The sequence below is a fragment of the Rhamphochromis sp. 'chilingali' genome (genome assembly GCF_963969265.1).
Source record: "Rhamphochromis sp. 'chilingali' genome assembly, chromosome: 21".
NCBI classification, from domain to species: Eukaryota; Metazoa; Chordata; class Actinopteri; order Cichliformes; family Cichlidae; genus Rhamphochromis; species Rhamphochromis sp. 'chilingali'.
In genome coordinates this window covers 13,722,459-13,737,715 of record NC_137949.1, presented here as the reverse complement: position 1 = coordinate 13,737,715, position 15,257 = coordinate 13,722,459, and positions in this window count along the sequence as shown.

Sequence of the window (15,257 nt, the reverse complement as noted above, 5' to 3'; positions counted from 1 at the left end):
CCCAGCTGTTTATTCATGTAAGATCCTTTACAAGCATGCACTTACATGATAAACACAGTAAGTAAAACATGTAATAATGTATTCTGTTTAGAGCAGATGCTTCAAAATACCTCGAATCAGTAATTCGTCTGCACCAGTGCAGCAAAATGCCACAGTAACCTGACAGATTTTTGTACTTTTAACTAATATGTAAGATTTCTATGCTAATAAAATGCTAAATAACTTAAAAAATCAGATACAGCAATTAAAAAAAAAAAATTCTATTGTAAAGATTATACACAACCACAGTAAACGACCTTGGGGCAGATTCAAGTGATTAAATCTTTCAAAGAATAAATGAATAACAGAATTAACAGGTAGTTAGAATAAAAAAATGTCTGAAATGTGCTTCAACTGGCAAATTTGGGAGGAAAAAATAAAGACAAAGGTTAAAACTTGTTCTAACATAATTGAAGGGCTTTAAGTGTCATCGATCAACGGGACTGTAAGGTCTAATAAGCCTTTGGAAATCCATTCCAACAGACCGAGTCTTAATATGTTCTGCAAAAGCTGAAATCACTAAGAATTGATCAGCCTTTTAATACTGCATCGAGGCCAATAGTTTTTTTTTTAAAAAATGTAAGAAACATCTTCCTAATTTCCTTTTGTCAAATTCAGATTTGCGGTGTCTCAGAGGTGCCTTAATGGAGGAGCTACACAGGGGGGATTAAACAGGAGATAATGGATTTCAGTCCGTCTTCAGTGTGCTGTGTGGAGTCTGCACTGAGCTTTTAAACACAGCTGCCATTAGTTGCTTATCAGCTGCAGTATAGCAGCTATAGAAAGCATTCAGACGTCTTCACATGCTGAAGAGGTCTATTGTGTTGTACATTTCATTTTAAGTAGAGAGAGTTGTATGTTTTCCTCTCGAGCTACGCTGAATAACCTTTTACCTTAAATGTAACTGTGAGTTGGAGTGGATCATTTTTGGCTCAGTTTTTCTTTCCCTTAGTTTAGTTTACCTGTTGTTGGTTCTGCACCCCGTAACATGGTGTTCCCACCATCTCCATCCTAAGGACTGTGATAACCAGATAATAAGCTTGAATTGGGCCAAAATATTCTTTCATTGTGCTCTGAATTCTTTAAATACTGTCTCTCAAATCCCAAAGTCCAACCTGGCTGTCATTTGCGTTTTGCTAAGAGTGGCTTCTGTCTAGCTGCTCTGACATAAAGTGATGAATTGAATGAAATGGTTTTCTTTCCAGCCCGTTTTCACATCCCTGGTGAGGACTTCTGAAGCTCGGTGAGTGACTTGTTCACCTTTCTGACCAAAGCCGCTCTTGTAAATTGCTTAATTTAGCCAGCTGCAGGAGGTCTGGTGGCTCCAAATTTCTTCAGTTTCACAGGTTTTGTGGTAACAGTGCTCTTGGGAAAACCTTTAAAAGGATTTAAAACCCTCCCTGTGAGCTATGGCTCACCACGTGTTTGCCTACAGAGACTTGGATTTCATGGCTTTAATTTGTCCTGGCATACAGTGTGAGTTGTGGGACATTCACAGGTGTGTCGCCCATCTCTGTCCAATCAGTTTAGTTTGACACAGCTTCAGTCATGTTCTACACTCATCCCAACGATAGTTTGGTTTTTAGACATCATGGACATAGACAAATATAACACTTTTATTCTTTCTGTAGCAAATTGTAATAAAAGCAAGCCTGTAAACACAAGGCTACTGACATGGTCACTTTATTAAACGGGGTTACGGACTAACACTGGCGCCAATGAATGCAATCAATGTAGCAAATTGAATCGAGCATAATTTTCTCAGTCTCCAGTCTGCTGCAGGGGCTGCCGGGCCTTCCTGTTTCCCAATCAGCAGCACTTATCAAAATCCCAAAGCCCCCAATGTGAGACAAGGGTCACGTCAGTCAGACAGAAGATGTAGTCCAGGCGGGGAAATGTGAAATGAAGGCTGAAATGAGCAGATTTCAAAAAGGACAAAGCGATTTTGGAGCCAAAAGAGCAAAGAGCCAAAACATTAAATATTGTTACCGTGGAAATTTTACCTAGCTGATTTGTTTTACTGCGGCTCTGAGTATTCCACTTATGCCGCGACTGCTGGCAGGTTTTAATAGGTAATCATTTCACTGCTGTCCATCACTTTACACTGGAGGGAGCTGCAGCCCCATTTAACTTTAAATTGGTGTTTGTAAGGCCAGTAGGCAGTGCAGGCAAGGATTTGTTTACAGCCCTAAGTCTACATTGTTTTAGCTTTCATCTTTAAAGGCAGTGGTTTAGGAGCTTACCGTCGTGTGGATTGCACTGCTGTCAGTCTGGGTGTTTCCTATCTCAGGCTTTGATGGCTGCAGCTCAATTCATAGGAAAAAAGAAATTAAGTTATGGCGCAACATGAGCTGAAAGAGGCATTGTGTTTGTGCAGAGGTGAAGAGGAAGTTTCAAAGAATGAGCAAAAGCAGAAAACATGAAAACACAACTTTTTCATCTGCTTGCGGGACTGTGAGTAAAAGCTCTCACGAGTAGACTCTCATAGTGGCTGAAAAGCAGTGCACAGAAACAAACGCCGTCCATAAGACTGAGCATTTAACATCAAAGAATTGTATGTTGCCAGAAGCTATAATTAGGACATAATACTGTGTAATACCCCACAGCTAAAGGATTCAAGGAAAAGCCATTTGTGAAGCTCAACTATTTATCAGCTTTCCATTCTCTAGACGGCTGATCAGTTTTCCCAAGGGCCCATTCGAGTCCCTCATTTATCTTCATGTATTGTAAGGATCAATGGCGGGATTTGTTAACCCAGATTAAATGAATGAAGGGGGTAATCAGACAGGCAGTTAGCCCACTTTGTGTGATCGAAAACACTTAGACTAAATTGAAATCCCAGGCGCATATATTTAAAATATATGTATCGGCACACTATCACAGAAGCACACAGGACACAGCCGTGCAGTGTAAAGCAGTTATTGCATTGCATCGTGAGGCATTTAGTATTGATCCAAATAACTCCCTGTGCACCTATTTGAGACCGAGTCCTGACAGCCCACTCAGAAGAAACAGCATATTATTTCCATGTAAGCTTCACTTTGCTGGTGCTGAATGCACTGTAGGATTGATTTGAACATTTCATTGATCACCTTTACGACACAGGTCTGAAGAGCGATTTTCCTTAACTTTCAAATATGAGATCCCGAGGCCTGAGGATGCTTACTGGTGCTCTGAGGAAACAGTGGGAAAATGTCCAAGATTTTCCAAACTTGGCCTGCCAGCAGGTCTTAAGGTGGGCTGGAATGGCCTTCTGTCACCTTCAGTTGATTAGTAATTCAATCTGGCAGGTGGTTAGATACAATGCAGGCCCTTACAGCTGATGTCATTCGGACAGTCAAGTCACCACATGGTCCCGCCTGCACACTCGCTTTTCTCTTCTTATCCTTCTCACGCGTGCAGATGTCAATATATTTGTTTGCGCTGCGCTTCAGCAGACGAATTCTACAGGGTGGCTTCTTTCAAGTAGCGGCTAATTTCAAAAGCAGTGTTTCAAACAGCTCAATATACACTCACTGGTCACTTCAAGGGGGTTGCACCCCCTTTTGCGCTCAGAACCGCTTTAATTTTTCATGTCATGGATTCAACTTTAAGATTTTGATCCATGTTGGCACATTTGCTGCAGATGCAGCTGTGTGATGCATGATGCCACATGATGCTGCGGGATCCACGATGCAAATCCCCTTTTCCACCACTTCCCAAAGCTGCTCTACTGCTGAGGCCATTTGAGTACAGTGAATTCATTGTCGTGTTCAAGAAACCAGCTCGAGATGATTTTGTGCAGTTGCCAAACACTCACAGGAGGCTGTTTGTGTGGAGTCTGGCACACATCGAGCCTTGCTAGCAGAAGTTGCAGTATTTATCAGAAACAAACCAAAGTCAAACAAAACTTCACTCTGTGAGATCAAAGAGAACAGGAGAAGAAGATGTGTTGATGTGAGGTGTTGCTGAGAATTCTGGTTATTTCAAGAAAATATTTTATTTTAAGAAAAATGTCAGTACTGGGGTACAGTTTACAGTCACTTTCTGTGGATTTCTGTGGTCACAACTAGGTTAGGTCCTGGGTAAGAGCAGTGATAAGAGAGAGACGCTCTTTAAAAACTTATCTTGTGATGAAATCAGCAATTTTTTTTCTTTAATTTGACTGGATATTTTGTATTTGCACTTAATTCAAAATAAATTCCAAGATAGCTGACGAATGCCAGGACCTCTAGAAGGGATTTGGTAGAAATCATCAATTTGAACTCTCACTTGCCAAATTCCACCTTTATATCAGCTAGGAGTGGGAAAGCAGCCATAATGGCTTAGACTTGGAATGACGGCCAAATCTACAAAGAGCGGTGAACGTCAGCGCAGCAGCAGCAGCACAGGAGATGATTATAGCCTGTTCACAAAGAAAATACACGCTATTATGTGACACATTTCTATGTGCGTCATCAGCCTCTTTGTTGGTTAGTTTAATCATTTTTCACATGGCTGTTTTTCTGCAAGAACCTTTGCCCTTTTCTTCTTTACTTTGACATCTCTGATAATCAGTTTGCATTGTGTTAATTAACACTGATTTGTTTCTTTGATACAGTGGTTTGTCGGTGCTGTCCTCAGGACCCACGGAGCTCCTGGTCATCTATCTTACCAGTTGGTTAATTGCAGTTAATTGCATTCACCTGCCATCGCAGGTGTCAAATAATCGCTCATTAGATGCCTGGAATAAAAAACAGTAGGGTTGTGAAACTGCAGGATGGAAAAGTACTGGTTTGAAAGAAGTGAGGAAAAAAAAACTTAAAAGGTTATTTCTTCTAAAAGAAGTGGGTCAGTCAATGAGCTCGAACACTTTCCAAACAACTTCAAAATAGCCAATCGATAGAAATTCTCATTAATTTCAGCCGTTCGTTCATCTAACTTTCAAAGGAAGGCAAGGGTTTCACACAAACAGGGGATAATTAATGCTGCCTTTTGTGAAGTGTTGTGGTGTTTGCACCTGCAGTTATGCATTAAATTGGCTGGTAATAATAACCCCTCGTGCACTGTCTGCATCATTCATCTGTGACAAATGAGCTCAAGAGATTCCGTGGTCATATTTCATTTGTTTTCTCAATCCAGTGAGGTGAATATTTTCTGTTTTAGCATTTAATTTCATAATGCTTTATTATACCCACCCACAGTCTCCTGGCATAACTGTGGCATGGCTGAGCTTCCTGCTGTCAGCTGAGTAAGTGTCGCTTTCAGCCACATGGGAAGAAAAGCAGGCAAAAGTCCGATTTGTTAATGCGACTCACGCTGCGTGCAGGTGCAGGAAGAGTTTAGTTTTCTATATATATACTGCGACCTAAGACAAAGTTTGATTTTCATAAAGGTCTCAAAAGCAGATAAAGAGAACCCAAACAGGCGAATTAAATGAAAATATTATACCCTGTCATTTATTCCATATATCAAATAATCAGATGTTACATATCTGTTGAAAGCTGAATTCAGAATGTGATGTTTTTCGGTCACAGGGATTGCAATGGGCATCAGGGCTCTGACACCTACAGGAGCTGCCATGAAGTTCCCGGCATACAGTTCTGGTGCTGATGTTAATGCCAGAGGAGGTTTGGACCTCAGTGGTTAGTGAAGCAGAGCATTGCTGACTTTTACTCACTGGGCGCCGTTAGGACTCAGCAACCGTGCTCTGTAACTTTATGTGGTTTGATACTCTGTGGCTGAGCTGCTTTGGTTCCTCAACGCCTTTACAATAATAACACTTTCAGTTTACTGTACGATAGGAATGAAGAAATGTCATTAACTGACTTGTTGTGGGAGTGGCATCCTACGTATTACAATACTACTTTTACAGAGTGCATGGTTAGGTGCTTGATTTTATACACCTGGTAGCAGGATGGAAAAGATCTGAATTCAGAAATTAAGAGATGTGGCCCAACATATTGTCCATGCAGTGTATGGACAAATTTCAAAACTAAATTTAGAAGAGCTGAAGGCCTCTCTTCCATTGGCTAATCTTTCCTAATGTGTAACCAGGAGAGCACTAACCGTGAATAGTGCGCAGGGCAGGGCTGCAAGGAGAAAGTCACTGCTCGTCTACAAAGATCATGTGGACAAGCAAAAACCTCCCGTTTGGAAAAAGAAAACCACTGAATAGTAGCATGAGAACTATATTAGTGGACAGTTTATATCTGTTTTGATGCATCTATTTCTGGACTGGTCATCATCACTGATGGAGAAATGAATTCTGATTATACCAGCAAACTCTAAAGGTCAGTTGCAGGACATTTGTCTGTGAGCTGAATTATAAGATAAACTGGGTCATGCAGCAAACTGACAACGCTCAACACAGAAGGCTTCTACTCCGTGAAGAATGAATGGTATGGATTAAAACTATAAGATTATAACCCAAGAAGTACCTTAGGCAACATTTTCATGTGAGGAAATCCACCATCATCCACGAGCTGAAGCTGTTCTGAACCAAGGAATGAGTTTTTCCCCAAAGCGATGCACAGGACTGGTCAGCATTTACCACAAATGGCATTGTTCTTTAGATGCAAAGGTTAACATTGCTTTTTCCTCTTACAGAAATATTACAAAAGTAGCATCGGATAATATCCCTCAGTAAATCAATTTCAAAACACAAAACTGTCACAACCCTTTCAAACCAGAAGTCAGCACACTGAGTGTTTCTGCTCACTCATCACGCAGATAGAGAGCAACGTTAGCCCTAATTCAGTGTTTAATCTGCCACTCTCCTTTTACCTCTTATTACAGAATATTCAACTTTTTTTTTCCCATTGACCAGGCAAACTGTGAAAACGCTATCACCACATTTCGGATTTACATCTCAGTAGACTTTAAATAAAAGAGGACACCATCTTATATGCATTTCAAAGAATGACGCCCTCCTTGCACAAGTCGTGCACAAACAAGACATTTACAGACAGCAAACAAAGAGTTGTAGTGATACTTCAAAGCACTGACACTGTACTGCATACATGCAATAAAAAGGTGGAAAGTATATTATGTTGCCTGCAGCAGTCTTGGGGATTATATAATGTATAAGCCAATACTTCCCTTGCAAAGACTAACAATATCATTGCTGCTCTTGTAGAGAACAGAGATATCCTTCAAAATACACAGAGCTTTCTTTTTATAGATATGTGTAGTGGTATGTAGTATTTAATAATATGACAGTAAGTGCTTCTGCCAGCCTGCATATTTATTATGAATACCCCTAAAACAAAGCCACAACCTTCACATCATTACACCGTGTCATCCTGGAGCTGTGTTTGCCTTTAGTGGATTAGTACACATTAATACACATTAAACACACATTTTATTCATAACACAATGCGCTGTGCAGTTATCTTGTACCGAGTCTCTTGATGCAGTGTTTGTTTAATAAGGACATTTACATTTTTAAAAAAATATATGCAAATTGCAGCTTTTCTGCTATTATTTTATGCTTCGAGGACTTTGCAGTCACTTGCTGCCTTTGTGTAGCACAAAGTGATGCAGCCTCCGACTATTCAACGCCCACCTCGGAGCCACTTGTCACTTCTTCGCGGCTGTTATCTCTCAGTAATTCCCAAACAAGTGCATTTGTGCAAGACTGTATAACAGATCGGGGCGTTGTGAATTGACTGTGCATCATAGATCGGCTTTGTGTTTTTGTTAATTGCTCCTCTTGGTTGTATGCAGCACAGAATTAAGCTTGAGTTACAAAACTACAGCTGGAACTATACAAATCAGGAGCTTGAACAGTTACAGTAACAGTAATCACTGTGGTACACGCACTAAAAATGGTAAATGGCCTGTATTTGTATAGCGCTTTGCTAGTCCCTAAGGACCCCAAAGCGCTTTACACAACCTGTCATCCACCCATTCACACACACATTCACACACTGGTGATGGCAAGCTACAGTGTAGCCACAGCCACCCTGGGGCGCACTGACAGAGGCGAGGCTGCCGGACACTGGCGCCACCGGGCCCTCTGACCACCATCAGTAGGCAACGGCTGAAGTGTCTTGCCCAAGCAGGCTAAAACCTCGGGGCACTAATGGCCCGTTTCTAGCTCTGTGGTCTGAATCCTCGTCCTCTCATTACTGCTTCCATATTCTCGTATACCAGGCATTGGTGGTAAAGTGATTTCATTACACACGCTGAACACTCTGCTGCTTGCTATTGCAGGAGGTTGCCAAGTATTTGCTACTCCCTCCTGCCCAATTTACCTCCCACATGTCAGTAAAGATGGAAGGAAGACTGCAGTGTTCCTTTCACACGCTGCTCTTAAGTCGCAGGGGGCTTCGGTGGTGATAAAGTGGTTAATATTCATGCCTACTGTGCAAACCACACATGAGCCTCTAAATTCAGACAACCTTCCCTTTTTGCAGATTCTGTATTAGTAAAAAATACAGTATCATAAGTGCTTTTTATGAAGTTATTTATTCTTCTATGTTTTTAAAGGATGGTCTTAAAACCTTGATGATGGTCTAAAGCATCTTTACATTTTTACATAGGTGTTCTTTTCATAGGGATTGAGATCTGAGGTGATGCTTCGTTCTGTGAGTGGAGAACTGGACTCAAACCGTGCAGGTAAAACGGTCCCACAGCATAACAGAGCTGTTGAATCTTCTCACTGTAGGAGTCAGTGATTTGGTTTTTTCCTTATTACATCATTTATCTGTATATGTCACCCTTAAGCTCTTTCCCCTAATGTTTCTTATTCATATTCAGAACAAGGGCACTTTTACATTAATGCTCATCACAGCTTCCTTATACCCCTCGCAGGGAATAAAGCAGGAGATCACCGCAGACTGTGACGTAGGTATGAGGAGTTTCATTAAGTCTCAGATCTGTCCTAGATGATCCTTATCACAGAAAAGTCTTTGTTGTTAAGTTGTGATATGAAAGCAAGTCCATAAAATTCTCATTTGAAATTTGATTAGTCTCACACTCAGGGTCATCATTTCATCCACTTCTGAACAATTTTGAAGATGTCTCTTGCGTCGGACCTCAAAAACCGCCATCCTTCAACTTGATTTTTATTCTCGGTGAGTGGACAAAGTTGACAGCAACCGCATCTGGAAAGCGTCCAGGTGATGCGATTGCACTTGTTCAAAAAGCTTCTCCACTTTCAGCGTGTTCTGAGCTAGGACGAGATGGCGAGTTGGCATGCACCACAGTTCAGATCATTTCCTCTTAATGTTGAGTCTCAGACACCTGAAGGCATTGCAGTCAAACCACAGATACAGTGTCGCCTTTGGGGAGCAATTCATGATGGATGCTGAGGTTGTAAATTGTGGCAGGGAGACATCCAAAGGTCAAATAATCCTACCAGCACAGTTTAAGATCACCCTTTTACATCTTGTGTATTTGAATCCAGTTTACTGGGGAGTAAATTGCTGGCATTATATCTTGGTTTGGTGCAGTTACTGTCTGGAGCCTCATTACACTCTTGTCTTTGTAATCTCTTGGCTCTGGCTTCCCTTTCACTGTAGAGACATAATGGTGTGATCCGTCTTCTCATCTTTACAGGTTAAGGCAATGTCCTAATGTCATTAACACCCCAACCTAAAACAGACGATGTACATCGGCCGTGTCCATTCCCATCTTCACTTTTTTTTTTTCAAACAGTAAGAGCACTACAATTTTAAAATACAATGAAGCCTATTATATGCTTCAGGTGAGAGTGTTTCCTGCTTTTAGGCTGCTCTCCTCTGCTCTCTGTTTCACCTCGTGTATGTGCTTGTGTGACACAGCAGTCAACTCTCACACGGAGATGAAATAAAAGAAGTTCACATAAGTTTAAATTATTTGGGAGGGACTGGCTGATCGTTGCCAAAGTGCTCTCTGCTAGCCCGTTTTTACTTTCACACTCATCCCTTTAGACATTTATTTGCAAAACCAAAACCAGATAAACTTGGATTACAACACAGAAAGAGAGAGTGTGCCTGTGTTCATCGCCTACTAAAGACAAATTCACTTTACTGTATCTTTATATGGCAGATTTGTTCGCTGCTATAATGTTCAAACTCTCGCTTGTATAACCTTTAAAAGAGACCAAAAATAAATAAATAAAAGTTCTTCCCAAAATGTCAAAGTTAAAGAAAGTAACCACAAGGTCACTTCTGCACCCATTAAAACAATTTCTATGAGTCTACAGTATTTTGATGTTACTGAATGTCAAATAACATTGCTTTTTTTCTTCTTCTTTTTTCTTTTTTTACTCAGGAAAGTCCTATTAAGATCCAAAATATCTGTGTGTTGGGTGTTTACTTCAGACCGTGACCTTTAAGCAGTGGCAATGCACAAGCTGAGTCAGTCTCTGGGGAACTGCAACAACGGTGGCGCAGCACATCAGCTGGAGGTGCTGCTGTTTGTTTAAGGGCGACCTGTCACACAACCTAATATCTAAGGCCTTATGCAACCCCGCTGTAGTTCATATGATCACCTAGAGACTGGTCAGGCATGAGCTACCTCAGTGCAGGGCAGATGGACCTGTGGAAGGTGTAAAGTTTATATAACTGTCCCACTTCATGCCTCGCTACATGCAGTTTGAGATTCGTGTTGACAGTTGCAAAATGTGCACCAGAGAAGGAATGAATTTCTCCCCGAAAAGTTTCTATGTTTAAAGCCGCCCAGGAAATGTTCACAGCACTGGTGTGCTCAAGCATGACCCTGTTTATACCACATGACATCCATGTACTCAGTACCCCATAATGACACCAACCTTGTACAAGCAGCCTGGTCCCAGGGCTGGCACAGACGCAGAATACCTTTGGCATGGCGAAGTCAAGACGGCGTGGTTGTTTTCTTTCAGGCCTCAGAGATGAGACCAAATGGTGTGCCTTCTGTCCCTGTTGTTTCTGCCTTTCTGCACAACCTCTGCATGAGTGCGGGCGACATTTATGATGTAAACCAGATGCTTGTGACCCTGAGGCTCCATTGCTACCAGGCTCTGGGACACGGGAAGAAGGCTGTGTTGAGAAAAAGGAAACATCCTGCACTTGGCGGTCACTTAGCCCCTTACATCTTTTAATAAGGTTTATTACTTTTATGCTTTTAAATTACACAAGAGGTACCAAGCTTTTTTTTCTTAATCTCTCCCTTTAAATAATACAGTCCCCATCCTCCCAGTTTTTAACCATTTAGTTGTAACCAAAAAGCTGCCTTAATATATTCACTAAAATGCAATGTATTTTACTTAGTCCTACATTACATGAGTTTTTTGTGTCTTTTTAACTACTCTATAATGAGTTCTGGGCAGAACTGGAAAGCCAAACAAATTAGTATTAATTCAGAACAAATTAGACGATTGTGAAAGTGACTTTTACTTCATGATGCGTAATTAGTGTCATTCGGATCCAGCTGTGTCTGCTTGGCGTATATGAAATAGGTTGTCACCCTCAAATTAAGTTTACAATCTCCTCATCTGACCTTTTGAGTCAGATTAGAAAGAAAGAAAATTAAAATGTCACATTCCCTATGTTTTCATCACTGGGGATATTACAGTGGAAAAATATTTCCTATTTATTAATCAAAAATGTCAAAATGCAAATTGATTGTATTTACAGATTTATCTGCATTTGCTGGCTATTTTGTTAGATACACCTTGCTAGTACTGTGTTAAGCTCTCCTTTGATTTTAGCTGCCTTAACTCTTCATGAGATGGATTAAACAAGGTACTGAAAAGTTTACTTAGAGATTTCAGTCTATGTCGACATGATAGCATCACACAGTAATTGCAGATTTGTCAGCTGCACATATGAATCTGTCATATGACTCTAATTCATGACTGTGGAAGCAGAGTACGGTGAACTCATTTGTTCAAGAAAAGACTGAGATGATTTGAGCTCTGTGACATGGTGTGTCATCCTGCTGCAGGCATCCATCAGAGGATGGGTCTGCTGTGGTCACAAAGAGATCAACATGGTCAGCAACAGTAATGCTCGTCTGGTACTAAATGGCTCAAACAGCGCCAGTAAAATATTGGCCACACCATTACACCATCAGTATCCTAAATGGATGACAGGAGTCAGAATGGATCCACGCTTATATGTTGTTTAAATTTCTGCTATCCAAATTTTGAATCATAAATCAAGACTTTTTAGACCAGAAAAAGTTTCTTTTTCACTGAAGGAAGTCACACCCAGTATGGTCTCCTGCTGCTGAAGCCCATCTGCTTTAAGGTTTAACACGTCGTGCATGCAGATACACTCTTCTTCTTCTCTTACTGGATGTTTTCTCCTTTCAGATCATTCTCTTTAAACGTGCAGAAAAATCAGCGCTTTCTGAAAAACTCAGATCAGGCCATCAGCAACCATGCCAGGTTCAAAGTCACTTAAATCACCTTTCTTCCCCATGCTTGAACTTCAGCAGGTCATTGGATTGGCTGATTAGATATTTGCATTAATGAACAATTGAACAGGTGTACCTTAATAAAGAGCAAGTCTATTTGCTGTCAGTTAAAAACATATTCACAACATTTTTGAAGGATTCTGCAATGACATGAGTACACATTTATGAATATTTACCATGACAATGTTAAGTCTTTATTTATCATGTATTGATCAAGAAAGTTAAAACTTTCTGTTCAGTCTCTGCATGATACACAAACAAGTTTTATATGCAACATTTATAGTCTTTACTCTGCTACCTCATGCACAATTTATTGGAAATTTAGTCTTAAGGCAAAGCATTAAAAGCATTCTATACACACTGTTTACCTGTTTAATGTTTAATGTACAATATAGCTGTGTTTTCCCAAATGGGATCTGCCAAATGTTAGCATGACACAGACATAAAAATCTATTATTTAAATGGTTGCAAAAGGAATAAAAACCACTTACAATAAAGAGCACAGGCCTGGGGAAGCTTCTATGCTTGAACTAAATTATGTTGTCAGTGTGCTACATGCTCGCATTGATCAACAGGTTGATAATTGGTAGGTCATTTGTTAATTACCAATAAACACGGTAAGTGCAGCGCCGAGAGAGATGAGAACTTAAATGGATTTGTCATAAAAATGAACGTTTTATTTCTGGAGGGATGTTTGAACTTCAAATGAAACATGAATGACTCCAGCAGGGCAATCCAGTCTGATAGTTGGAAAGATATTTCCCTCCAAACCTGAAATGTCAACCTAATGGTGACTCTGAGTGAGTGAGTCTGCTCCATCCTCTGGGAACAATGCACGTCTGGACAAAAATGTCAAAGTAAGCACTCAAATAGTTGTTAAAACATTTCAGTTTGGACTGAAGTGTTGATCTGAGTGACTTACTCTGCTAACCATCCGCCCCCTATCATCCCCGGAGTCACGGTGATGGCATAAAAATATCAAAAACGAAAACCCGGCAGCTTTTTGTTGAGGCTGTGCAAACAAAACGGAGGTCAAAACTGCAGAAGAAATGAATGTTCTATGAAAGCGAGAAAGACCATCAGCTCATTTATATAATGTATGCTACCATAACATACTGTATGCTTTAGAGCGCACTAACAAAGTGATAATGCTGCAGGCTTTAGACACATGGCAACACAGAGATAAAGGCAGCATAAATAAATACACAAGCTTAATCTGTATGAATTATTTCTGTGGGGAACAAACTGTCATAGTTGAAGCTGATTTAAATTCCTGGACCCTGCTATAAGCTCTTAAATCAAAGGACTGTCTTGAGAAACGCTAATGGAGGGATTACCGCCCTGTACTTAACATGATTGTTTTGTTTTTCCCTTTTTAATTGAGGTTCAGTGACAGAGCTCGCTAAATTAGAAGTTGGAAATTAATGTAATTAAAGCTACTTTACGACAGAAAAAACTCAGAAATATTTCATGTTGACACCACGAGTAATGGAAGTGTAATAAATTATGGAGCAATAAAAAGTGTAAATGGCTCTAGACGTTTCAGATTGTGCTTTATTTCTTTTGAAGCATGGTTGCCATAGATGCCAGAACTGTGTCTGCTCCTCTTTGGTCTCCGGTTCTGTCTTTACTGTTTCTATTTTGGTCTCGCTCTCAGTCCAAAGTGTCAGGCGGCGCAGGAGGGAAGTAGCAAGCCAGTCTTTCACCACAGGGAGAGAAGTGGAGTGCTGGCTTGTCTCGCCGGTACCCCATAGAGACGTTAGCCCCACAGGTACATGCTAATGAAGACAGTGAAATCAATATTCCTGCCATCCTCCCCACAGCGACACACATGCATAAATTTGTATTTCTGTACTTGTGGGAACCTTCCATTGACTCCTGTTAGTCCCCATTTTCAGACCTGAAAGGTGAAATAGAACCTCGGGTAGATTGTGACTGTTCAGGGTTACTGCTTTCGGAGCGCCTCCAAAACTCAGCAATTCACTGGATGTTGAGCAAAACTTTCTTTTTTCACTTCTTTGTTTGCAAATTGAATTATTAATTTGTTCCTTTTTTATAAGCAGGTCAGGCTGTTTGTTTTTGCTAAGCTAACTCTTAGCAAAAACACTTGTTGCTAGAGAGAAGCCAAGCTGCCTCATGCTACAGTCACAGTCTTGACAACAGCGGTTGGAGACGGCTGACTTTTACATTGTTTCAAAGATGGGAAGCTGGTCGGTGACCACTCACAGACCAGGTGATTAAAATTGCATTAAGACATTTTATCTCAGACTGACTTCAAGTTAGCAATTCTATGCAGTCTGAAATGATGTGGCAATTTACTGTGATACACCAGCAAAAACTGAAAATGTGTCATCATCTGCATACACAGAAATACACATTAAGCAGAAATTCACATCGACTATTTGCATCTTTAGATCTGAAACCAAAATTCCTTCACAAATAGTGACAGAGTCGCTGCAGGACAGCAATGTAACTGCAAAATGACATAGGCGCTCGGCACCCCTGCTTTTATATAGGAATATAACCTGAATACAACCAGCTGTCAAGTTGAGTTGAATCCCCTACTGTAAAGAAATACATCACTGATGAGCTGCACTCATCTCTGTTGACTGACTCAGATTGATTGCAGAGTGTTTGCAGTCAGTCTGAAGCTGATTGCAGTCTCAGGGCAACCTGTGCAATTGCTTTGCAGTTGAAAGTAAGTAAAATAGCCACAGCGAGATATTGAAAAGAAATGAGGGTGTGAGCGAGGACCAGAAAAGCTTTTTTAATGAATGTATATGTAACATGATAATCATTTTAAACAGAGGTTTGATCACCTTTCGACGTGAAAAATCGTAAACATTTTTTCTTTTTGTTACTTTCGACTGTGC